The sequence below is a fragment of the Apium graveolens genome, chromosome 4 (assembly GCF_009905375.1).
Source record: "Apium graveolens cultivar Ventura chromosome 4, ASM990537v1, whole genome shotgun sequence".
Classification (NCBI taxonomy): Eukaryota; Viridiplantae; Streptophyta; class Magnoliopsida; order Apiales; family Apiaceae; genus Apium; species Apium graveolens.
This window is the reverse complement of record NC_133650.1, coordinates 119,148,617-119,160,506: the sequence shown is the minus strand read 5'-3', so window position 1 is coordinate 119,160,506 and position 11,890 is coordinate 119,148,617.

Sequence of the window (11,890 nt, the reverse complement as noted above, 5' to 3'; positions counted from 1 at the left end):
GGGAAACATATCTTAGACTCCAGGCAAGTTTTCAAACCCTATATGTTATAATTGTTGTGTTGTGTTTGTTTTCAAATAAATGCTATATATACATGATGTTGTATTACGATATATTGTGATATATAATATCATACGATATGTTAATGTTAGGTCACACACACACTGTAGAAGGGGGTTGAATACAATGTTTATCACAATCAAATCGAATATAAGAACACAAGTAACAGAAAACAGATTTTATTCAACACAATAAACTCTGTTACAATATGGAACTGTCCTCTCTCAGTGATGAACAAATTATCACGAGAGCTGCTAGGGTTACAATAAATAATAACTTCTATTATGATAACACACATAGTGTAAACCCTATGTATGTGATTATATACTACACAGTTACAAGGTAATCTCTAATTGATATTGAATATGATTCTGTATCCTAAAATATATCAATCAGATATCTTCTTTTCCAAGTCTTCTATTTTCCATAAAAATCTTCTCCATGCATATCTCTTCTTTATTTAGTCTTGATCTTTTTTCTTTTCAATCAGCCTTTCCTTAACTGTTCGTCCTCCCGCACTTAAGTTCTGATATCCATCTTCTGATAATTATCTCCTGATAATTTAAGTACTGATATCCTTAAGTTCTGACTTCCAGTAAGTGCTGATTTCAGTAAGTACTGATATTTCCTGTTTGTTAAGATCTGAAAGCTAAACATGAAACACATTAGACATGACATCTCAAATATATCTAACAATCTCCCCCAACTTGTAAATTAGCATAATATACAAGTTCAATATATATTTGATGATGTCAAAAACATTAAGTACAAATGCACATAAGAATTTGACTAAGAAACTACAACTTACAGTACTTGTAGCTTTTACCATCCTTAAAGTCTGATATCAGCTTTAGCCTGTATATTCTTCAGAATTTAGCAGTTGCAGTCCCTGACTTGGCTTCATTATGTGATCTCTTTAATATCAGGAGTTGTCCTGAGATAATTCTTCAAAAGACATCTCTCAGCATATGCAAGTTCATTCAACATCCTCTTTTTGGATTCTTTTAGCTCAGCTGTATCTTCACTTATCTGAAAGATAGCAGCTCTGAGATCATTGATCTTTGCCTTTCTTATATCCTCATTAAGTCTGATATAATAGGCTTTGTCTGATTCTATGTTGAATTCAACATCCCTATAACCCAGAAAGGTAGTAACAATCTTTGCAGTGTTAGGCTTCATTTCAACAACTTTTCCATCATGAGCTCTGTACTTAGGATAGTATGAGCTATCAGACTTTATCCTGTAAAGTTTCTTCTGTCTCTCAATATTAGACCTTAAGAATTTGGCAGCATCATTTGTAGACTTGTTCTTTACTTGAAGTAAATATAGCACATGTTACAATTCTTCATAGTACTTCAAGTTCATAGCATCCTGCCTAATCTGGAATACCCTCCCATTTGTCATGAAATATAACATAACCTGTTCTTTCAGTGCAGAGTGGTAAACCATCTGTACAGACTCCTATTGATCCAATCTTTCAGGAGTTGTGCCTATTCCTGGTTCAGACAGAGATGTAAGATCTAGAGTTGTGTTACTTACTCTTCTTTCATCAGCATTTCCCAAACCAGTTTTATCTCTTGCCTCCTTTCCTAAAAGCAATCTACTCTGAAAACCTCTTGATGTACTCTTCAGAGTTTGAGCAGATTGTTTAGCGTGGGTGAATCCTGGTACAGTAGTTGAAGGTTTAACATGAGCAATGTCAGAGGTTATTCCCTTATCTCCTGATGTAAAGCTAACTTGAGCTGTGTCAGAGGTTGCTTGCTTCCTTGTAGCATCTGAATTTACTAACTCCTGACTTTGAACAACTTGAGCTCTATCAAAGATTGTTTGAGAATCTTTCTTGTTCTTCAAAATCAGATCAGTATCTTCATCAGCATCTATTTGTTCATCCATAGTTGGCATGTAAACCCTTACAGGTTCATCAACTTTACCTTTGCCCTTAAACTTTGGATCATACTCCACTTGTGATTTGGCTTTAGATGCCTCAGCACTTGTTCTTTCTTTAATCACAATGCCTTTAGCCTGTGGAGGTTTCTTTGCTGTTGCAGAAGCTTTAGACTTAGATTGTGACTTATTAATTGCAACTTTCAGTCTAGCTTCTTCTTCTTCCAGCATTTCAAGATCCATCCCTGGATTTTCTTTAAGAAACAGCTTCTTTGAGATCTCTTCATCAAGATCTTTAGGATTGACTAGAACTTGTTTACCTAAGCTTGATTTCTTGCCAGCATCAGAACTTAGCCTTTGACTTGTAGTTCTGTCTTTCTGTAATGAAGAGCCTTTGCTTTTTCTTTGACCTCCACCCTTTTCAGAGTTTCCCTGATCTTCATTTTCATCATCTTTTTCTTGCTGTGATTTAGTAGACTTGCATTTGGACTTAATTACTTTCTCCCCCTTTTTGGCATCATCAGGAAGAAGCAGTGAGACAAGCAATTCCACAGAATTTTGAAGTTCATTAAGCTGAACTTGTTGAGCAACTTGATTTTGTAAAAGATCAGAAATTTGAGCTTGCTGCTTGTCTTGAGAGTTTTCAATATTTGCTAAACGGTCAAAGTTAGGCTTGAAAAACCTCTGCTTTTCTAGTTTGATCTTTTCTGCATCCTCTTGCAATTTATTTCGAATTTTGTCCAGCTGGTCGTGGGTTGCTGAGTATTGACCTTGAAGGTGCCTTGTACACAGAGTTGTAACTCTAAGATGTGTCTTGAAATCATCATTGGAAAACATCTCACCAGCTTTTGTCAGATGTTCAAAATGAACAGCTGCATTAGGGACAAATTCAACATTATTGTTGGATTTTAGTCGCAGCGGAGGCATGGTAAAATACTTTTACACATACAAAATCCAAATAAAAGCATATAAATCGTGGTAAAAACATTGGGATCGATTACTAACCTTTAATATATGATCCAAAAGCAACGATCGGAGATCCTTAGCAGCTGCTCCTCAAACGTGAAGCACTCCACCGGTATCCACCAAGAAAACGACGTTAAGGAGGAGGAGGTGGATAGAATTAGGTTTTTATAAAATTAGGGTTAGAATAAAAATAGGGTTTATAATAGTATATTTATAGGCAAAATTTTCAGCTGAAATTTTCCATAAATATTATTATTATTATCCCATTTATTATTCTCATTAATAATTAAAACACCTTTTAATTATTAATCCTTTTTCTAAACACTTTAGAAATAATTCTCTCTCTTGATTTAATTTCCAAAAAATTAAATCCTTAATTTATAATATTAAGAACTTTTCTTAATTAATTTATAATCAATTAAATCTCATTTAATCAATTATTAAATTTGCCAATTAATTATTTATTTCACAAATAAATAATTATTAGCCATTATTAATTAATTCCTCCACCATTAAATCATTCTCTTTTTATGGTGTGACCCTGTAGGTTCAATATTAAGCCGGTAGTAGAAATAAATAATAATAAAACTATTTTATCATTATTTATATAAATTCTCTAATTTATTAAATATGATTAATTAATTAATCACACTTATTCTACATCGTGAGGGATACTTCTCAGCATATCGCGACTATCCGGATAATACGAATTCACTGCTTAGAATACCAAGAACCTATTCAGTGAATAGTTACCGTACAATAAACTCCTTCTACCCTACAATGTCCTGATTAAATACAAGGCATGGATCTCGTGTCAAGCCTATCTAATTTAATCACTTGCTTACCATTTACTATGCTTAGTTCTATGCAAATTAGAAACTCCTTTCTAATTTCATTCACTCTGGCAAGAGATTCCTGAACTAGCATAAGTGGATCAGCCTTGAACATTCGCTTCCTTCACTGGAAGGGGTAGATCCTTTATTGATCATACACTATCTTCATGTACAAATTCCTATACCCAGTAGAGCCCTAATAATTGTCCCTGGAGACTAAGAACTAAACCAAAGCATAGTTCAGTGTACACAAGATGACTATGATGACCTCAAGTCTAAGGATACTTGTACAACTATCACTATGTGAACAACTGCTGACACGTGAGTGAACTCCATCAGTTGTTCAGCTGGGCGAGTCATGTTCAGTGAACTAATTCTATAATAAGCACCTACATACTAGCTATAGTGTCACCACACAAATGTCTATGAGAACATACATCTTTCATAATGAAGCAAGCATAGTATGTACCGATCTTTGCGGATTATTAATTACCAGTTAGTAATCCTATGACCAGGAACTATTTAAGTTTAGAGTTATCATCTTTTAGGTCTCACTATTATGATCTCATCATAATCCATAAAAAGCTTTACTCTAAACTATGGTATATCTTATTTAAACACTTAAATAGATAAAGCCCGTAATAAAAACAAAACTAGTTTTTATTAATATCAATGAAATCAAAACAGATTACACAGGAAGTTATTCCTAAATCCTAATACATGATTGGACTTAGGACATATTCCTTTCAATTATTCCAGTCTTTGATCCACTCTTACCCTCTTTGAGTCTCACTCCAAGGAACTAGAGGAGCCATTTCTACAAACTTCTCGATAAAAGCAACCTTAGAAGCTGGTGGTAGAGGAGCATGTCCAGATGGACCAGCTGCATCAACATCTACATTAACATCAGCTTTATCAGAGTTTACAGCAGGCAGTGCAACAGAAGTGGCAGAATCTTCACTATCATCATCTGCTGATAAAATGACTGTATGAGAAGCAATTGGAGATCCATCTCCATGATCATCAGAATTTAGCACTGGAGTGGCTGGAGGAGTGTGCTGATAAGGTTGTGTAGTTGGTGGAGCTTCCAGATGCAAAACCTGAGGCACTTCCAAGTTATGGATGTCAATTTCATCACTTGGCCCCTGGTTATCAGCATGTACTGAAGATACTGGAGGTGTGGGAATATGAGTTGCTTCTGGCTCATGAAGTGGAGAGTGATGAGTTGCATGAAGGTCTGGATCAGCACTTGGAGAATTATGAGCTTCAATAAGGTCTTGTGAGATCAGAGATTCCTGACCCCCTTCCCTAGCTGCTACTTCCATTCCTTTACCAGAATCTGCATGCCTTTTTGTTAATATTTTAAATCTTTTTGCCTTTGAAGAGACTGTAGGAGCTGCATCATCAGAATTAATTGTTCTAGGCCTTTTCAGGGACCTAGAACTCACAGTCTCTGTATCTTTCTGAGAAGAGATTTTCTCAGCTGCAGGAACAACAAGTTCTGTAGGTTGAACCTGTGCCTCGTCATCTGATTCATCTATCAAGATGATCCTCCTTCTTTTCTGCTGTGAAACTTTCTTAGATCTTGATGCTGTTTCTCTAGTAGAAGAAGGCTGCACTGTAGTATGTGTTGATGGATAATGAGCATATTCAGATGTTTATGTTTGAGGAGGGATAAGAGTAGGTTCTGATGGTTATGGTTGAGGTTGTGGTTATGGTTGTGGTTGTGGTACATCAGGATAAATTACAGAGTATTTGGCAACATCAGTATTTACCAGGGCCTGTTTGACAACAAAGGGAATTCTAAGAGGTCTCAAAATTGCCTTTTTGTTATTAGCATTTAGTAAATCAGTAAAAGCCCTTTTGGCTAGCTTAAAGGATTCTAACAGGTCACTGGCTAAGATAGGTTCATCTTCTGTACAGTGACTATAAATTAATTGACAGAATCTAGCAAAATAGACAATATTCCTATCCTCTTTCATTCTGTCACCAATAAAGCATAGCACAGTTCTAGCAAAATCAAAATGAGACTGTTGGAGAAGAGCATACCCAATTTGTTGAGACAAGATTGGAATGACATCAAAATTTGTACATTTGTTACCAAATGCCTTTGTGATGCAGTCAAAGAAAAAGCTCCATTCTCGGCGCATGTGTGCACATTTGAGTTGACCCATTTTTGCTAAACTTTCTTCATAGCCCAAATCAGCCATCATTTCCTGAAGCAGTGGTTCCTCAACAGTAGCACTAAATTGAACATTTTCTGGTAAATGGAGAGCCCTGCGAACCACTGTTGGAGTAACAACATAATCCTCCTCATTTGATGTAAAGATAATAGTAGGAGATCCACGCTTACCACCATCATCATAAACCCCTGTTCTCCAGAATGTCAGCACTTGTGATCCAGAAAAACTTGATGGTTGAGTCAAAGCGTATCCGATTTCACTATTAGCTAAGAAGTCCTGAACAAAGTTAAGTTCTGACGGAGCTTCTTGCGTGTAAAGAGTGGCAGCATAGTTATTAGGAACAAACTTTGCTCCATTGAAGATAATATCTTTAGGTGCCATTGAGAAATCAGTGAAAAATTTAAGTGTCTGAAGGTGTTCGAGAAAATGCCTGTGTGATAAATCATCAGAAAATAGTGAGAGTATAAGAGTAAAAAGAGAGAGTATAAAAGTGAATAAAAGATTTTACAATCTTTTCTCTCTTTTACTTATACATGGTAAAAGATAACCGTTGAGACGAATATGAAAGGTCTTTGGACACCTGTCAGGCATGCAACAGTAAAAAATAATTAATGGGCACGGGTATTTAGTAATCATTACTTATCACATACAGTTTTTCAAGGAGAAAAACCGTCCCACTAACCAAGTAATTCCATTAATCAAGTAATCCCATTAATAAAGTAATCCCATTTAAACAATTATTCTGATAAAATAATCCCATTTAAGAATAACCAAAAATAAACCAAGAAAATAAACACTACCACGTGAGCAACACAACTTGATTATTATCAGAATGTATAGGGTCATCAGAATATGAAACGACTCAGAGATAAAATCTTGCAATAAAGTAAAATTTCATTAATATATCAAACGAATACATTTCATGAAACTTAAATTACATGAAGAAAATTACAAGATTGCCCTAGTCTAGAATCCCTAACATCAACAGCCTTATTCCTAGTCTAAAAGACTGACAAAGCTGACAGTGAAGAGAAACAGGAGAATAACAATTAATTCTTCTTCCTATCTTCAATAAAAAGAATAGCAAGACGAATGATTCTCTCCTGCTGACGAAGAGAACGGAGATAAAGATCTCTTTGAACAGTCAACAAATCATTTTTAATGATTTCTGGAAATTGAATCCAGAGATTAGAAGGAATGTTGTTGATAGAATAACGAGTTGGAACTCCATTGTTCCAAATAGTCACCTTGTCTGAGCCATAGCAGTAAAACCAACGAAACTGAGTCATTGTTTAAAAAAAATTGGTTTTTACTGAAGGATTATCGGTCAGTTATATAGACAAGGGAAGACCACGGGATGCAGGGAATGTGAAATGAAGAGAAGTAAAACCTCGTCTCCCTAGACCGAGGAGTAATTATGACAGCCATTAGAAGCTTAAAACAGGAGTTAATGAGCACACGAAACAAGTAAAAATTACTGTGTATATACGAGTATCACTAACCCAAATTATTTTGACTGTTTATATCTCACCCAAACATATTCCGATTTTAAGTATGACTGTTTCAGATTTAACCACAAATAAGTCAAGTAAAGAATCAGGATTTAATATCAGAACTTAACAGTCATCAGAACATGGCTCCTTAACTCGAAAAGTGAATGTTTTATTCCTGTAATTCTTCACACAAGTACTGATATGGTTTCATCAGAACTTAATCATCAGAACTTCCATCAGAACTTGTCCTCAGAATTTATGCAACTAACACTGAAACTGTTCATCTAAAATAACATTTATCACCACAGTAATTGTCATCATTCATATTAAGTGTATGTGTGTACAGTAAGCTAAATATCAGATAAAGATTAAAGTCTGATTCACTTTAGTACATCTTAGAAATAAGGCATAACTAAGAACTTTTCTCAAAATCTGTCATTATTCTAAAGTCTACTATAGAATGAGTTCATGCATGAGTCCACCTCAACTGTTTTGTGCTCATTTTATGCATCTTTTGAAATTCCATTTTACAGTGGCTTCTCAGTGTAAGTGAGTCATGTCTGCTTATCAGAATTTATGCTATTATTAGAGTATTTCTCCAGTAATCAGAGAATGTGAAAAGTCACCAAGAAAATTTTATTTTGGTTTTTGTAATGCATATAACTTAATACCAGCAATGCACATGGGTCTTCCCTTCCACATTTTTACTCTAGATCTCAAAGGAGTGCCTGATTTTTATTTCTTTTCTTTTCTTTTTCTTTTGATAAGTGAGATTATCAGCACTTAGTACATCCATCATATTTACCAACATCAGAACTTAATAGATAAGAAGCACTATTCTAGTTTTTGACTTAGTAACAAGATATAAAAAGTAAACTTTAACTAAGCTCAATATCAGAATTTGCTTGTGTTAAAAGATTTCCACATAAACAATTACTTCAAACATGGGATCTGTAGTATATTATAGACTACTAGGTCAGCATGTAGCATTTATCCTCATTGGATTGAATAGTCACAGAAACAGTCATATCACTATCAGAGTTTAGAAATTCACATTAGACAACAATCAGCACTTAGAAAATTTCTAATTAAGCATAGAATACACAAAGATAGTAATATCTGTAAATACTGATCATAAAGTCTGATGTATCAGTTAATAAACTAAGCAGATTTAGAGAAAGAACCTGAAACCATTACAAGTTCATTTACCAATCTTGTAAAAGTAGCTTCACACAGTGGTTTTGTGAAGATATCTGCTAGTTGTTGATCTGTTGGAACAAAATACAATTCCACTGTACCTTCATCCATATGTTCCCTTATGAAGTGGTACCTAATGCTGATGTGCTTTGTCATTGAGTGTTGAACTGGATTACCTGTCCTAGCAATAGCACTTTGATTATCACAGTAAATAGGAATTTTAGAAAATTTTAACCCATAATCCAGTAACTGATTCTTCATCCAAAGAATCTGTGCACAACAGCTTCCTGCAGCAATGTATTCTGCTTCTACAGTTGATGTGGAAATTGACTTCTATTTCTTGCTAAACCAAGAAACTAATCTGCCTCCAAGAAATTGGCAGCTTCCACTAGTGCTTTTCCTGTCAATTTTGCATCCCGCAAAATCTGCATCTAAGTAACCTATTACATTAAAGTCTGATTCTCTAGGATACCACAATCCCAGGTAAGTTGTACCCTTAAGGTACCTGAAAATTCTTTTCACAGCAGTTAAGTGAGGTTCTCTTGGTTCTGCTTGAAATCTTGCACAAAGACAGGTAGCATACATGATATCAGGTCTACTTGCAGTTAGATAGAGTAATGAGCCAATCATACCTCTGTAATCAGTAATATCTACTGATGTACCGGTATCCTTATCCAATTTTCTTGCAGTGGCCATAGGAGTGGATGCACTTGAACAATCTTGCATTCCAAATTTCTTCAACAAATTTATGGTGTACTTAGATTGACAAATAAAAGTTCCTTCTTCATTCCGCTTGACTTGAAGGCCCAGAAAATAGCTAAGTTATCCTATCATACTCATTCGATATCTTGACTGCATCAACTTGGCAAACTTTTTACAAAGTCTTTCATTTGTAGAACCAAAAATGATATCATCAACATATATCTGCACCAAAAGTAAGTCTTTTCCATGGTTGAGATAAACCAATGTTTTGTCAATAGTCCCTCTATTAAATCCACTTTCCAGAAGAAACTGAGCTAGTGTCTCATACCATGCTCTTGGAGCTTGCGTAAGGCCATAAAGTGCTTTGTCAAGTCTGTAGACATGATTAGGAAATTTTGAATTTACAAAACCTGGGGGTTGTTCAACATATACTTCTCCTTCCAGTTCTCCATTGAGAAAATCACTTTTCACATCCATTTGAAAGACTGTAAACTTTTTGTGAGCAGCATCAGCCAAAAATATCCTTATGGCTTCCAATCTAGCAACTGGTGCAAATGTTTCATCATAATCAATTCCATCCTGTTGAGAATATCCATTTGCAACCTGCCTTGCTTTATTCCTTGTAATTATGCCATCACTATCAGTTTTGTTTCTAAACACCCACTTTGTACTAACAACAAATCTATTCTTTGGTCTTGGCACTAGGGTCCGGACTTTATTTCTTTCAAATTCATTTAACTCTTCCTGCATCGCTTACACCCAATCAGCATTTTGAAGAGCTTCTTCCACTTTCTTTGGTTCATTCTTGGAGAGAAAAGAGTGATAAAGACATTCATTTGATGTAGCTGTTCTAGTTCTGACACCTGCATCAGGATTTCCAATAATTAAGTCAGGTGTATGTGCTTTAGTCCACTTCCTTATAGATGGAAGATTTTCTCTAGAACTGGATGCTCCCCCATGATCCATGCTGTCTTCATCAACATTTTCTAATGTTCCCCCTGAAATTATGCTCTCTGAGTTGGATCCTTCAGAATTTGAGTTTCCAGAATTATCAGCACTTGAGTTTTCAGAATTATCAGAACTTGGCCCATCAGAACTTGAAAAACCTGTTGTAGGTTCTGATGCTTCTTGAGTTGTGGTTGTATCTTCAGTATGCTCCCCCTGCACAAGTGCATCTTCCTTTGGCGTAGTCACCACAGTTTCAATAATATCAGAGTTTAATCCATCAGAGTTTGCAGTATCAGGATTTAGACTGTCAGGATTTACAGTATCAGAATTTAAAACTTCATTCTCAAATCTCAGCTAATCATGATCATTGAAATCTTTAAGTCCTGTAATCTTCTTATCATCAAAAGAGACATTGATAGATTCCATGACAACCCTTGTTCTTAAATTGTAGACTCTGAAGGCTTTTGTGGAAAGTGGATATCCAACAAAAATTCCTTCATCAGCTTTTAGATCAAATTTGGATAGCTGTTCAGGATGAGTCTTAAGAACAAAACACTTGCATCCAAATATATAAAAATACTTCAGATTTGGCTTCTTTTTCTTTACCATCTCATATGGTGTTTTTCCATGCTTGTTAATGAGTGTTGCATTCTGAGTAAAATAAGCAGTCTGCACAGCTTCAGCCCAAAAGTAGGTTGGCAACTTTACTTGATCAAGCATAGTTCGTTCAACTTCAATAAGAGTTCTATTCTTTCTTTCAACAACTCCATTTTGCTGTGGAGTTCTAGGAGCAGAAAATTCCTGCTTGATTCCACGGTCTTTGCAGAACTCTTCTATGATCAAATTCTTAAACTCAGTGCCATTATCACTTCTTATGATCTTCACAGAATCTTTGACCAATTTATCTAGTTGTTTGACATGATCAATCAAAATAGACGCGGTTTCATAAATATTATAATTATAAATATTATGTGTTTAAAGTAAATAATGCTATGATATGAGATGTTATATCTGTTATGTGTGTTTCTGTGTGGGCCAGAGAATTTTTTTTTCGATTGATTAAAATATGCTTAAACAGCAATTATATGAATCCATCTGCAATCGGGACGCGTATTTATCAGCGTCTTTATTAAGATACCTGTTTTATTTGATTTTATGCGCGTTTGAATGCATTTTACGTGTTTTAGGGATTTTCTGGTATTTTTTGGACCAGTGTATGATTTTATAATGCTTTATGGATTTATTAATTATTTTCCCAGTAATTACAAAATAAACTATGTGTATGGGTTCTGTTAGCTGGATATTATTTTTGTTAATATCTTTATTAATTAGGTGAGATTATTGGTGTTCGAGTATCATTTGTGTAATTAGTTGTGCTATTTTGTTTTTATAATTAAAAGTGATTTTGTTAAAAGAATTACTTTCATAAATATTTGATTATCTCTAAAATCAGTTTTATTACTTCATAATTTTATTTATTATTTTTAGAAGTTTGTAAAATTAGAAATCAATATTTCCTCAATTATTTAGCCCTGTATGATTTTCTGAGTGTCTTTAATGATAAAATCCATATTTAATTATGGGAATCTTCAAAAAATTATGAAACTCATATTTATTTAAGTTTGA